This window comes from Anabrus simplex, chromosome 2 (genome assembly GCF_040414725.1).
Source record: "Anabrus simplex isolate iqAnaSimp1 chromosome 2, ASM4041472v1, whole genome shotgun sequence".
Classification (NCBI taxonomy): domain Eukaryota; kingdom Metazoa; phylum Arthropoda; class Insecta; order Orthoptera; family Tettigoniidae; genus Anabrus; species Anabrus simplex.
Genome location: NC_090266.1, coordinates 771,024,070 through 771,039,523, shown reverse-complemented (window position 1 = coordinate 771,039,523; position 15,454 = coordinate 771,024,070). Strand labels below are relative to the sequence as shown.

Sequence of the window (15,454 nt, the reverse complement as noted above, 5' to 3'; positions counted from 1 at the left end):
CCTGTGGGTGGGGGCGGTAGAATACACACATGGTATCCCCTGCCTGTCGTAAGAGTTCTATAGTAATAATAATAATAATAATAATAATAATAATAATAATAATAATAATAATAATAATGGCGGGACTAAGCATGTATCATACTAAGGTCACGCTGTTTTAACATGCAGCGATCACGTCAACATGATTATAAATGTTTAGACTTGTTTAGTAAGCTAAAAACATTATATATCCAGTAAGTGAGAATATCGTCTTTAGTCTTTAAGATACGGCGATGGAGAGTAGAACGCTTTTATTCCATTATGACAAGAACATCAATAGTTGATGTACAAGGCTTTAAAGTGAACGGGAACATAATTTGTGATCAAACAGGTGGCTGTGTTGCATTGCACTGTGTTGTGGGCGCCAAAACTCGTCCGTTTAGTATTTAGTCCACCTTTCCTTTACTGTTTGCAAACAGTTGAAGACAAAAAGCAGACACAATGGTTAGAAAAATACTTAGGTCTACTGTGGGAAAATAAGGAATACCTCATCGCTTTCTAGTCATGATCATGGACACTCATTTGTCAAGAGCAGATCTTGTTTTTTTAGGGTTGTGAAAAGAAGGAATGGTTGAGTGAGTATCTAGATTCAACATGTTAAATTATCCAAATGCATGAATTAGGATTTCCATCATTTAAAACTCTTCTCATGGAGCAAAGTGGAGAAACATTTAAACAGTCTTCACGCTATGCGTGCATGCTCTTTGATTCGCTGTGTCACAGTGCATGCCGGGAGGTGAAAAACATATGTAAATTGCAGAGTTGAAATGACGACAGTTTGAAATAAACATTTGTAGAGTAAAGACATCATGTCATTTCTATCTGATACTAAGTGTAACGCAGTTGAAAGGGCAATCGTAAAGTTTTATGTTTGCAAAAAGACACTAAACACTTTTACTGAAGAATATTGGAATTACCAAATGCATTTTTTGTTCAATGTAGCTGCGAATGCTGCAAAGAAGATCTGGGATAAGGTGCCTCGTGAGTGGACTCAAGTTCCCGTTTTGTCAGAGCTTCAAACGTGTAATATACATCATGTACAACTGAGTTTAGCGAAGAGACCTTCAATGAGACAGTGCCGTACATGTCAACTCATTAAACTGTATCACGGACATAAAAATAACGAGTTGCCTTCGCTCATAAACATTTATCATGGCTGCGAAAAGAGTAAGCAAGCTGCCCCAGAAAAAGGTGAAGAAACGTGCTTGGAGAAAAATGAGGAAGCATGCTGGGCATGGACTCATCAATAAGGTGATTGATCTTCTTCCTTTTGAGATTCATCCTCCTAGTTACCAGTACTCTGGCCCTGGAACTCGACTTAACGTCCGCTTGGCACGCGGTAATTCTGGTATTAATACGTTAGATGCTGCCTGCAAAGAGCATGACATTGCTTATCGCCAAAACAAACCTGAACTAAGACGTGAAGCTGATGAAAATCTGCTCCGTAAAGCTATGCAGCGTGTGACGTCACCTAATGCTACAGTTGCGAAAAAGATAGCAGCACTTGTTGCCGGTGCAATGAAAGGAAAACTGTTACTGGGTGATGGCATTAAATAGCGAATACAGCAGAAATAAGCTATGGAAGAAAGTACAGGAAGATTTACTTGAAGAAATAAAAATGTATACATACCCATATACTAAAATAAATACGATTTGTGAAATATAATGAAGGTGTTGCTTGATTTTTTAAAATTGTATCCTATCCTACACCACGCCGTAAACTATCTAGTAGTAATAATGATGACTTTCAAGTTTAAATTTGTCTTATGCAGTAGAAGAAAGGAGAGGTAGAGGTCCTAGAATAACAAAATCAAGTTTTAAAGTATAACCCCTTTATTAATCCATGAATTGGAATTGTTATTAAAACCAAGCCATTTGACATACAGTTTATTTCCACAACGTCGAATAACGCGTTCGATTAAGTATTGATCAGAATATTTTGTTTTCTGCAGTTCTTCGATGTAGAATCCTCCACAATAGGGTATCCTGAAAGATCACGAAGCAAATACGTAACTGGATTAGTAAGCTTAACATTCCTGATTTGAAAAATTTCTGTGCTAAAGTTAGGTGTGAATCCTTTTGTAATGATAGACTTGTGTTTGCTGATGCGAACGAAATCACCTACTTTAAATCGATGGCGACGCGGATCAGCCGTATGGATTACAGGATGAACAGCATCTTTGCGCGGTGTTTTCTCAGTAACAAGACGTGGCTTTTTGCTCATAGTGCGATGAGGTGTATCGTTGTAGGTAGACACGGGTCTAGGTAGCAGTGCAATCCAACGACTAGAACCTTTTGCTGCAAATTCTCGCCCCATTATTGTTTTGAGTGTACGATTAAAGCGTTCTACAACACTTGCCTAGAGATTGCTGTACGTAGAGTAGGGATGAATGCCAAATAAATTGAGGTAAGAAGAATAATCCTTGTTGTAAAATTCTTAACCTTGGTCGGTTTGAAGAAGCCTTGGGCTGCGTTTTGATTATTCAATATTATGTTTAAATGCGTGTTTGACTTGAGCTGCTGGTTTAGAACGCACAGGTTGTGCAAAAGTAAACGTAGAGTACACATCGATTACAGTAAGTAGATACTTATACCCCTTATTGCTAGAGGCATATGGAATCATTTCTACTAAGTCTGCTTGCAAGTGATCATCTTTTCCGCGTGTAATAACGCGTTTGCGATAGTAGGTTCGACGAGCTGGTTTATGTAACTCGTGTGCGATGCTTATCTTTACGGGTGAGGTCTTATCTTGACGAGTCATTACTGAATAATACCCGCACGACATAATTCTCTCTCTGTTTCTAGAATTTCTGATTCGTGACTGGTGTGACCAGCATCTTGCGAAGCTCTTAGCAATTGTAAACGTTCAACGAGTAAGGGTCATTCCAGTACCTTACGTCTACATACGGCAACAAAGTATTATAGATAACATTAAGACAGCGTGCAGTCAGTTGATGTGAAGGAAACAGCTTAGAAACAAACTCTCGATAATTGCGACTCCTATTTGCATTTATAGCATCTGTCCTCTTGTAATTACGTAGTGTTGCGTCAGTAGCAAAAAGTACTGCTTTATATTTTTTAATGTTATCTTGCGAAATTATACCCTTGTCAGGTATTCGTGAAAAAAGAAGTTCGAAGATACCTTTTGTATGTTTATAAGTAACACCTTTTACGATGAGACTGTTGCCATTAATCTTAACATTTACATTACCTATCCGGAAACAGTCGTCTTCATAGCGAATACCGTAGGATGTGTCAGTTTGTCCCGTAAAGAGTTTTTCTATATAAGGAGCAAAGAGAGATCCATAGGTATTTTAAATAAAAGCCTTAAACTGATTACGATACTCTGGTATGATCATAACCTCAGACAAAGAAGGTAGATCTTGTGTTGATGTAGTAGAATTTCAGCAACAACATCTGTAGTTAAAAAATTAACTCGCTTAGATGGTGAAGTATCGTTAAGTTCTTCCACATCCTCTTCTTCATCCCTATCCTACTTCTCTTCCTCATCCTACTTCTCTTCTTGTTCTTCAGGATTCAGATGTAAACGCTGAGCGAAAAGCTACTCGAGGGGAATACAATCCGCGAGTAGCCATTACTGAGGCACTACGCGCAGCAAGAGCGAGAATTTCTCCAAAGAGTAGAGAAATGTTTTGTATACGTGCACGAATTATTCCTGTACCAAAACGAGGAGGATTTCTTCCTGCACTGTTTGCTTTACCAGCAGCTTTAGGGTCTTTGATGGGTAGTGCTAGTGCTGTATCAAGAACTGTTAGGGCTTTAGAAGAAGCGAAGCAACAGTTGAAAAAACATTGAAGGCAATTGCATTACGAGGCAAAATCTTGCACATGACGCTAGCGACATACAAAAAAGGGCTTGGCATCTACATATCACCAAAAAACATCTACTGAATGCACTGCCACATCGACCTCTAACCCATGAAGAAATTATTACGTTTGCTAAACAACTATGAATTCATTATTTTTGTGGTGTGTACATGCGCGATCAACTACCAGTATGCCCACGTGAACGTGAGAGTGCTGGAATTAACTTAGACAAATGTCGCGGACCTGTAACTCATTATGTAGCCTATGTAAAACGTAAACCTAAAGTATGGTATTTCGATAGCTGTGGAGACATACCTCCTCCATTTGAGCTCATACGTTATTTTGGAAGCAGTGCAGACATTGTTTACACTAAAAACCGTGTGAAATATTCAATACACGCATGTGCGGGCGATTATGTATTATGTTCTTATATCAAACCCAGACAGTAGACAAAGAGAATTAGTGTGCACGTGATGACCAACGGTGTAAGAATGTTTGCTGTACGCGGAGAAGGACCTGAAACAACCGTCTACTTTAACCCACCGACCGAACTCTGTCATCAGCCACATAGTCTTGGACTGTGTCGTTTGAAAGCTACAAGAAAATCTATAATGTGCGTGATGGCGTAAACAAGTTCTATTACGATGAGTATGTGCTAACGCTACCGTCAGGCAGTTATTCAGTAGACGATATTCATGACTACATTGAAAGTACGTTAATTGAACACTTTAGTGATGAGAGTTTTAGTAATAACAATTACAAGTTCTCAGTTACTGTGAGAAACATCACACATAAATGTGTTATTCAGCCTTCATTCAATATTGACTTCAAATCACAGCCTGATTCGATTGGACCATTGCTTGGATTTTCACCAAGAGAGCTCATACCGAACGTACGTTATGAGTCTGATCAACTTATAACAGTCTTCGATGATCATCATGTAACCATTATTTGTAAAATTTTTACAGACCTGTACAGTTATCAAAAACCTTCACACGTCTTGTAGTACTTAATTATTACAGAGGAAAGTGGTTATACTACTTGTGAGAAACCGTAAGTACTTATTTATCATCCTGTGCCCGTATGACTCATTAGTAACATCACTCTTAGGCTTGTGAATAAACATAATCAACACATTAATTTAGATCGACACACGTACGTAGCTTACAAACTTAATCTTAAACCAGTATGAAAAAGTCTATAAAACACAGTGTACATTCCGGAGACATACTACATGTTTGCGAAGTCGCAACGAGTTAACAGATGGCCTTAAGCAGATTCTCCAAGACATAGGTTATACGCTACTACCACAAAATGGAAAAAATACTAGGCGTTATGAACACAGTAGAAACTCATGAAGGTGTAGTACGAAGTGAGCTTCATTCTTATCAACCTTCCACGTTTGGACTGAATAACAATGATGAAATTCGCTTTTTCATTAATCAGCAAGATGTATACACCCTACCGCATGATAGCTACCTCTATATTTCAGGACGCCTAGATAAGTCAGATGGAACTGCACCAAGCAAATCTCAACTAAACAACCATGGTCTAGCTTTTCTCTTTTCTGAAGGGCGTCATGAAATAAATAATGTGTAAATAGGTAGATCGAATAATGTTGGCATTACAAGTGCAATGAAACTGTAAGCTTCTTATAGTGAGGAAGATAGTAATCATTTACGGATGGCAGGATGGTGTCCAAAAACTATGAACAACTGGATGATTAATCAGCACGGTACTCTTTCTGGTATGTCATCATTAAAACATATTCTCAGCTTTGTTGATGATTTTAGACGTATTATAATCAACGCAAAACAAGAGTTAATATTATGATCCGTGATCGAAGTGATTACAATTCTCTTAAAGCAGCAGAATCACCAGTAGACTCGAAAATTACTCTCCATCGTACATTGAGGAGGATTCCTCGTGTAACATTATCTGATCGAGAAAAGCATCGATTGCTCAAGATTGTCGAAAATGACACACCATTACCTATACGTTTTGAAAGTTGGGAGCTGCATGAGTATCCTGTATTACCACCTACAAACAAGCATAGCTGGGATGTTAAAACGTCACGTTTTACTGAAGAGCCTTTGTATATTACTTGTGGATTTCAAACCCATCGTAAATTCAACCATGAAAAAGATAGTTCATAGTTTGATAACTGTAAATTAAGAAATATTAGACTATATCTCAGCGGAATTATGCATTCCTAAGAAAACATTGGCATTAATTTTGGGAAAAATACGTTTAGGTTGCTCTATGGTAGGTTTTGTAAATTACAATCTTCGTATTATCAGAAAGAAGGTCGTACGCTACTTTTGCTTGAAGAATTTAAAAGTAAAGCACCGATTGTAATTATAGACTGATATTATCATGAAGAATCTATAAAAGAATCTCCTGTCGATATTCGTTTAGAATTTGAAACATCAGCAAATATTCCTGCTAACACAACAGCCTATTGTTATTATTCATATGCGTGATGACACTTACCATCCACTAATGAATATTGTTACAACGCTATAAATAAGGATAGCCCTTCATCATGATCATTAGTGTGTGCTTCTACACCGCACACTATGGAATGGGAATGAGAAAAAGTCTACACGTTTACAGACAATCGTCTTGATAACAAACAAAACTGTGAATGTGCATAAACATAGAACTTTAGGTCAGTTGTCAAAACATCTGATTCAGTGTTTACCACCAGGATTCTTATCTACGTACGCTGCTCCTTCCGAAGATGTTTTTTGGGACATCCTTCCTCTCCACAGTAAGATGTCAATCGATGTAGCTTCATGCAGACGCCGTCGACGAGATTACAAGCATCAAAGTGAAAATCATATGGAATGCGATTGCGATGGACCTAATCCGAAGATTGTAAACTGTAGACAATGTATGTATGAAAGTTTCTCCTTCTTTACAGTACCTGATAATGAGTCAGAGAGGAAGTAAGCATATAGATGGCGCCAAGCTAAGTACTGCATCAACTCTTTGCAAGGCATAACATGCGTAGTATAACATATTTCGAAAACTTAATTTCATAAACAATAAATGTTTTGTTTAATTTTAATGTTGCAGGGGGCATAACAATTTTGGAAGCATGCTACCGCTTCACAGTAAGATGCTAAGGAGTAGAGCAAACTTGTCGGCAGCATAACAAAGACTGTAGCATAACTGGGAATAGTTTGTTTAATTTTGTAAATAATTACACAATAAATATTTCATTAAATTTAAAATGCCGTACCTATTGCATTCCCTTTTCCTCCTCACACATATCAAATGTTTTTCTGGTCGTCGCCATTTTATTTTTATGAAAATGTAGGCTGAAGAACTTCTAGTTCTCTTTTTATCACAACCGTTGTTCGGCTCTTAACACGCTCCTATCCAACCTCCCTTAGTCACCTCTTGTTCTTTTCGATGTCGACCTCGCAGTATCCCCTTGCTTCTAAAAACATACATACAAGAGTTTGAATTTTTCGCCTATATCATCCGTCATGCATACATGCATGCGACACCTATCCGTAGGATGGAGAACTGCTTGTCATTTTCTCAGATAGTTTCCACCCCCTGCAATCCTACTTTCTCCCACGGCTAACAGAGTGCGTGAGTAATCCGTTTTACAGTAACTTGCAAACTCACCGTCAGAGTGTACCTCAAGCTGATGTACATGCGCATATGCGCACTAGCTATTCCCCCTGTTATATCTCTAGCGGGATAGAATAGTCATTTGTTTACGGTATTTCACGAAGTCGCGGCGAGAGTGCACTGTTGTGTCTAGCGGGATCTGATAGTCTTTTGATTACAGTAACTCACGAAGTCACCGTGAGAGTGCACTGATATGCTTCTAGAGGGATCCGATAGTCATTTGTCACGTTATGACGTCACAGCTCTGTCATAAGAAGCCCTGCGCCTTCCGTTATACAAAGATAAGCATGCATTTTAAAATCGCCCGCGCTTATTACGTCACAGCTCCGTCAACTACTCCAAGTGGCAGACGACAAAGAGCCTGTGTGAGGTTAGATTATCGTCGCCATAAGACCTATCTGTGTCCGTGCGACGTAAAGCAACTAGCAAAATAACGTTAGATTACCGTTCGTGGCCAAGGTTAAGTTAACGCACGTGTTAACCACACCTACAAATCACCTCACTAGTTCGGCTCCTCCAAAGGGAACCCGTCTGAGGTTAAATTAGCGTTCCTCATAGCGAGGTTAGGTTAACACGTCATAACCTCAACTACAAGTCACCTAACCGATTGGACTCCTCTAAAGGGAGCCTGTGTGTGAGGTTAGGGTAGCGTTCGTGCGCAAGGTTATATTAACACGTCATAATGACACCTTAACCTCATCTGCATGTCACCTAACCGATTTGTGGCTCCTCCATGGGCGCCCGATCGATTCAGCTCCTCCAAAGGGGTCCCTGACCTTTCCGACTCGGCTCCTCTAAGGGGGGCCGTCCGATTCGTTTCCTCCAAAGTGACCCGTGAGGTTAGCATTGCCCTTGTACGTCAGGGTATGACGTCGTAACCTCACTTAGCGTACAAAACACTCCAGGTTTGCCAGTGAGGTTAGCATTGCCTCGTACGTATGGGTATGACTGCATAATCACTTAGGGGTAAAAAAACCCAGATCAATCCCTGACCAATTAGGCCCCTCCAATGGGGTCTGTGAGGTTAGGCTTGTTCTCGTACGCGGAGTTATGACGTTATTCCGCGTCTTAACCTAACCGAGAGGTCATTGAACCCGGGTACGAACCGCCATAGGTACACTACTAGGGGTCAATGACTTCGTGGGAAAATGCTGACTCAGCACCCATTGTTTTAGATCATACTTTGTCCTTCTAATATCCTAAATACTTGCTAAATGATTGAGCAAGTTATGTCACTGTGGTTTCAATGATAAATGGTACGCATTTCAATATCACTGCAAAGTTACCTCTATCACAGTTATGACTCAAATCTCAAAATTCTCATGAATCGACGACTGTAATCTGAACAACTGAACAAGTAAGTCATCCTGCAAGTTAACTGAACAGACTTCAATACTTGGATGGACCAGTGCAACTCACTAGATGATGAAACAGGGCGCTCGCAGGATCATCTCCCCCGTACGCTCGATAAGCAGCCACCTACAACAAGAAGTGTCATTAGGTTATTAGTTCATTGTGCGTTATAAACATTAGTACACCTTCCACTCAACAATTAAACAATGATAATGAGTGTTGTTAATAGAAACGTTGAATCATTGTTGTTTTCTTCTTTTTGATAGTGGTTTAACATCGCATCTGCACATCGAAGTTCCTCGGCGACGCAAGGATGGGAAAGAACTAGGATTGGGAAGGTAGTGGCCGTATCCGTAATTAAGGTACATTTCTGATGTGAAAACGGAAAACCACAGAAAACCATCTTCAGGACAGCCGACGGTGGAATTCGAACTCTCCATCTCTCGAATGCAAACTCCTAGCTACGCGATCCTAACTCCACGGCCAACTCGCTCGGTCATTGGAAGATTACTGAACTGAACAGTATACCACAGAGAAGAACCTACTGTAGTAGAGTCAGTGAGTCTTCTAGAGTATTTCAAGAAAGTACGCAAATATGTACACCTCAACAACTTCCGTACTATATGCTTCAGTGCAAATTAATGCTCTTTTATTCTGGTCCACATAACCGTACATATTATAGTAAGAGGGTTACTGCAACCAATATAGTGTCTATGTGTTGGAAACCAGACTAAAAGTAGGTAAACCGGGCGAGTTGGCCGTGCGCGTAGAGGCGCGCGGCTGTGAGCTTGCATCCGGGAGATAGTAGGTTCGAATCCCACTATCGGCAGCCCTGAAGATGGTTTTCCGTGGTTTCCCATTTTCACACCAGGCAAATGCTGGGGCTGTACCTTAATTAAGGCCACGGCCGCTTCCTTCCAACTCCTAGGCCTTTCCTATCCCATCGTCGCCGTAAGACCTATCTGTGTCGGTGCGACGTAAAGCCCCTAGCAAAAAAAAAGTAGGTAAGGGTGTTTTTTTATGGAATTGGATTAAACTTTGTTTTCGAAGCAATTTGAAAAATAAATTAATAATAGTTTTATTGCAGCCAAATGGCCATATAAGTAAGAACATTAATTTTAACATTTCCAAGCCACTTAGGTCACATTCTTCTGAACAGAACTTAATAAACGATTTCCCTCTATTAGAACATGTTAAGACATGGTATCTATCACATTCACGATCGCACAATTTACACATGCATCCGAATTCAGGTTCACGAAATGTTTTGGTTCTGCAAAACTTAAAGTGAAAACCATGAACAGCCAATCTAATTACAATATGTCTTAATTCGTAGTTCGCTTCCATCCATCCCCGCGTTGTCATAGCATCCGTTGCATAGAAATCTAACCAAATGTCTTCTCTTTTCTGCTTCAGTTCCGTAAGTAGTCGATCGTAATTTGTCGTGGATGGTAGTGACATCTTGAAGCGTAGCTCTTCGATCAGGAATGATTCCCTCGTCAGAACTTACACAAGTCGAGATAGTGTATACTTCGAAAGCCCCAGAGCTCTCTTTAAGTGTGCGGCTTTGACTTTCTCTATTCGTCGTAGACTATTAATGTTTAGGTATTCCCAGACGAGTTGTAGACCATAGGTGATTATAGGCACAACTTTAATATTGAAGAGCTGTGCCGCTGCTTTAACTGACATCTTACGTAAATCTTTGATTTCGTTCTTCATTGCTTTAAATGCCAAGATTGTCCTATTCTCTGTGTGTTTTGTGAAAACATCACCTCTGGTTTGGAATATGACTCCCAAATATTTGAGTGACTAACCCTTGTTAGTTCTCTACCATTGTAATGGACTCTATCAGTCAAGTTACTTACTATCAATGCTACATCATGCTAATAAGTCTACAAGAAGTATTCCTTGCTGTGATAGATTTTTAATAAACTGGTATGGAGTAAATATTTTCTGAAATATCATTCTATGATTGAGACCAAAGATTTATGTACAATAATTTTACTGCCCAGTTTTCAGCTAGAATGTGATGTCTTGCTAAGCAGCTGTTCTAGTATTCAGATTTTTATCTGTAGCAATACTCAGGATTACTAGCAAGGAGAAACTTACTTGGAAGTCATCGTCATATCAAAATTAATCTGGATAATGTAGTACTTGTAGAAATTGCATTATAAGTGCAGAATACTCTTATACTGAAGACTGCAATATATTTAAATAGTATTACATGCATTGCTTAGCCTTCTGTTGTGTATTAAATTATGCAAGTTTTGAAAATTGATGTTAATTGTAGCTTGCTTCATATTGAGATTTTTTTTGTTAAATATTTCATAGCAATAGTTTTTAAATACTGGCTATATGCAAACTTGGTATTATTACCATAGGTTTGCTTTGGCTGTGAGATGTGATTCCAATTGTGTTCCTGAAGCTTATTGAAATGAAGCCATTGCTCATGACAATTGTGTGGTTTACATGTAATATTTGGCACTTCAAAATGACTGTGTAGGTTTTTATTTTGTGTATTCAATAAGTGAACAATAAATTAGGTTCGTATCCCTAAAAATGATTTTAACAAATACTGAAAATTTCGGCGGATGGAAATGCTATTTGGGAACAAGCCATATTTATTTGCAATCTTAGTATATAATATAATAAATTTTTCATCTGTTTCTTTTTTTCACTCGCGACAATGCTGTCACATTCACGACTCTGTTTATTGATAAAAGTAACAAAATACATTGCAGTTTAAAAATTGGTAACTTTTTCACAACGCCTCCCCCCCCCCCCCTAATTTCTATAAAATCACAACTTCCGACTTTTGATATGGTTTATTTTATATCTTCACGATGTCTCAGGAAGTTTAATTGCGAATGACTGTCTCCGACTGTATGGGATCAATTTCACATTGTTCTGCCATTGTGACGTAAGGACTTCTGGAAGTTGAATAATTGAAATTACGAATTATTTTATGGGTCGAGAAATACAGCTGAGGATGTGTTTACGTTGACCACATGGAAATGCAATACCTGCAGACCATTTGGCTGGGCAGTAGTCATCTTGATAAGTCAAGGCCTTTATGCGCTTAATGAACACTCGTATTTTATTATTATTATTATTATTATTATTATTATTATTATTATTATTATTATAGTGGACCTCACCACCAGAAGGAACAAACCTTGAAGGAAAAGAAGAAAGATTATTATTATATGGACTTGGAAGTTTAACATCACATTAAATGTCGTCAATCAATTCATCTACTGTCGGGCTGAATGGCTCATGCAGTAGAACACCGAATTTTTGACCCCCAGTTTGTGGGTTTGATCCCGGCTCTGTCCGGTGGAATTTGAAGGAGCTGAAATACGCCAGCCTTGTACTGGTAGATTCATCGACACGAAAATTCGGTCACCTCGGCATCTCTGAAAACAGTAAAACTAATTATCGGGATGCAAAACAATAACGTTATTAATCCACCTACTGGAACGAAAAACATAAATGACCTTGGGCTTTTACTTAAATTCCTCACTAATGGAAGAAATTTAAAATCTTCACAAAGTTTCGTGCAAAGTAGACCCTACTGTCACAGTCGGTTGGTCCTTGTCCTTTTCTAAAAATCACGGGTTTGATCATAGCTGGGATCGATGATATTTGACGGTGTTTAAGAGCGACAATGGCGTGCCGTTGGCATCTAACACGTTCGAGAATTCCTTCGAGACACAATTCTAACACGCTGGTGTCTGTTGAGACCTTCACCAGTTAGAATGGACGTTTAACGTAATAATAATAATAGTTGTACCGGGCGGTACACCTCCACGCCGCTAGTTCAAATATTGCGCCAGTTGAAACTCCTCTACAAGAGAAAGCCTGAACTTTAACAAACTGTATTTACTCAACGGTTTCTCGGAAGATGTCACTATTGTAAATTTGGTAATTTTGAAGTGTTCTGAACTGTATCTATTTCGATTTGTGTTTGTTTGCTCCGTATCAAGAAGTTTGGAGATTCTCTAACAGATGTGTCTACCAAAACTATGATAACGCACTCCGGTGTAAAGGAATGTACTCTCCTGAAGAAATTTTGTATTCCTAAGCTTTGGTTTTACTAAATTTTGTTCTGTGGTTTGTGGGTTGGCAATATAAATCCTTTCTTTCCACCTGTTTTGAATGTAGCCAATCAAGAATTGCTGTAATTAATTTTCCACCAATAAGGTGTTTCTTCCTCGTCTTGTGTATTAGTTTTTGCTGTTATCCAATAAAAGTTTGTGGGCGGGTTGTTATCATTCATGAAAGGTCTCTAACTTTCCACGAGGGTATAAAAACTGCTGATTTTCTGGTCTCGGGGCCACTTCAGTAACATCTCTCTTAGTGTGTGAATATGTAGCAGGGGGTGGGAAGCGCCTCTTTCTTCAAGCAGAAGTTCTTCAACAAGGTAATGGCCTGTTAACATCTTTATTTCTTGCTAGCTCAGCAGTTTTACTCTCGGAGAAGGTTCGAAACCTTTAAAATGTAATCCATCTTCCTTAAAATGTAATTCCCTTTTTCTATCTATGTAAAAACTACTATTTCTTGAACTGTAAAGCGGGGATAGAGAGTGCTTCACCCTCTCGAACTCCCCTTCATTTTGAAAAGGAGGTGACTACGTTTTCATAACCGTTCTTCTCTTCTTTAATGTAGTAAGTTTTCACATACGTGTCACTTCCCTAGCTTGGGATTAGCCCCTGTATGATCGGCCTAGCGCCACATAGGTTTTAGACAAAAACTTTGTGTAGGAGTGCAAGTTATCGCCTCCATTCAATTTTGTATTTTGGGCCATTTACTTAACCCGTTTTGTTTTCCTTCCTGCGAAAGCCCAGTAGATTGGGTATTAGATACCCCTGTTTCACTGTATGTGTGCCTTGAGGGCAGTTAGTGTAAAGTCAGTTTATGGCCTCTTAAATAGGCTTGAAGACTTTGAGAGCGCATCTGCTCTTTCTTGTGTGTGAAACGTACCTCTAGGAGGCTTAACATGGTAATTGGGAGCAAGTGCTCCTTGGCATTATTGGGGTTTTCTTCCCCTTTGTGTGAACTGGGTACATTGGTAAAGTTGGGCTCATAGCTCAAGGATTGTAATTGTGGGGCACGAAGCCCAAAACTTGTAACGAACTGTAATCTGTAATTTCTTAATTTGTTAATCTGCTACTTGGTACCTGTTATACTTTGTTATTTGTTGATTTTGAAAAGAAAATATAAACTTTGTTAAAGTTTTAAATTAACTTTAATTTGGTAGTTGAGACCTATTCCAGCCCGCACCTTCTTTCACCTCTGCTGTTCTACAGATACCTCGGAACAATAGTAATAATAATAATAATAATAATAATAATAATAATAATAATAATAATAATAATTGTTACGGACATATCCGTGGTAGGTAGAGGTTAAAGAAGGTGCGGGTGTGAATGGGTTTCAAGCTACGGAATTAACGTGCAATGTAAAATTAATTTAAAATTTAACTAGGTTATATTTTCTTTTCCAAAAACAAGAGATAACAATCATAACAGGTACAGAGTAGCAAAAATGTAGGTACAATATTACTGGATTCGGGCTCAGTGCCCTTACTTCATAACTCTTGGGCAATCAGCCCCGCCTTACTCCAAAAAAATTTTAGCCAAGGGGCAGAAAACCCCATTCATGCCCAGGAGCACTGGCTCCAAACATTACACATAAAGCCTGCACGAGGCATACAGAAACAAATTTCAAAGAGCGATCCGCTCTCAAAATTGTAAGCCTATCACAAGGCCACACCAAACTCTACCTTCAAGATGTCCTCTAAGGACGTATTCACAGGGGTAAAATACCCAACCTACTGAGGTCTATTACATGAAAAGAAGGTTGATTACATGACCTCTAAAATAACAATTTGAGAGGAGGCGATCTTGCACTCCTAATACACTTTGTTTTTAAAACCTAATCTGGCTCTGGGCCGCTAACGCAAGGGCTAATCCCATACTACAGAGGTGACTTAGAGAAGAACACTTTACATTACATAAACGAAGAATAGTTTGAGAAAATAAGTTCACCTCAAAACAAATGTGAGTGGGAGCTCGAGAGGGTTAGCACTCTCTATCCCAATATGTAGCTTTACAAGAAAAAGATGAAAAGAGTAATTACATTTTAGGAGAAGGTTACATGATGGAAATGCTTCGAACCCGCCGCGAGTGTTAAACTGCCGACCTAGCAAGAAAGGAAGTTATTAATAGGCCATTACCTGGTGATGAACGGCTGAAGAAGAAAGAGGCGCTTCCCGCCTCCTGCTATGTACTTAATACACTGAAAGATGGAACAGAAGTGGCCCGGAGACCCCAAAATCAGCAGTTTAAATACTCTCGCGGAAGTTTCTAGGCGTTAGGGGAATGAAAACACCCGCCCACAAAGTTTTTATTGGATAGGACCCCGCAACAGATACAAGTTGGGGGAAGATACATCTGATTGGATAGAAATTAATTTAAGAAATTCGGGATTGGCTACATGCAAAACAAGGGGAAAGAGAGGGGTATACAGCCAACTTAAACAATAACAGAAAGAAATTTAACAAGAAACAAACTTTTGAAATAAAA

General features: G+C 39.0%; 1 protein-coding gene across 4 annotated transcripts in view; it reads right to left on the bottom strand.

Moving 5' to 3' along the window:
* LOC136863103 (serine/threonine-protein kinase NIM1) overlaps nt 1–15,454 on the bottom strand; it is a 789,590-nt gene that overhangs the window by 398,979 nt on the left and 375,157 nt on the right. For all 4 annotated transcript variants that reach the window (XM_067139438.2, XM_067139441.2, XM_067139439.2 and 1 more), the window contains one exon: nt 8,934–8,993. The gene's annotated coding sequence lies outside the window, so the exon portion shown is untranslated. The remainder of the gene's footprint in view (nt 1–8,933; nt 8,994–15,454) is intronic.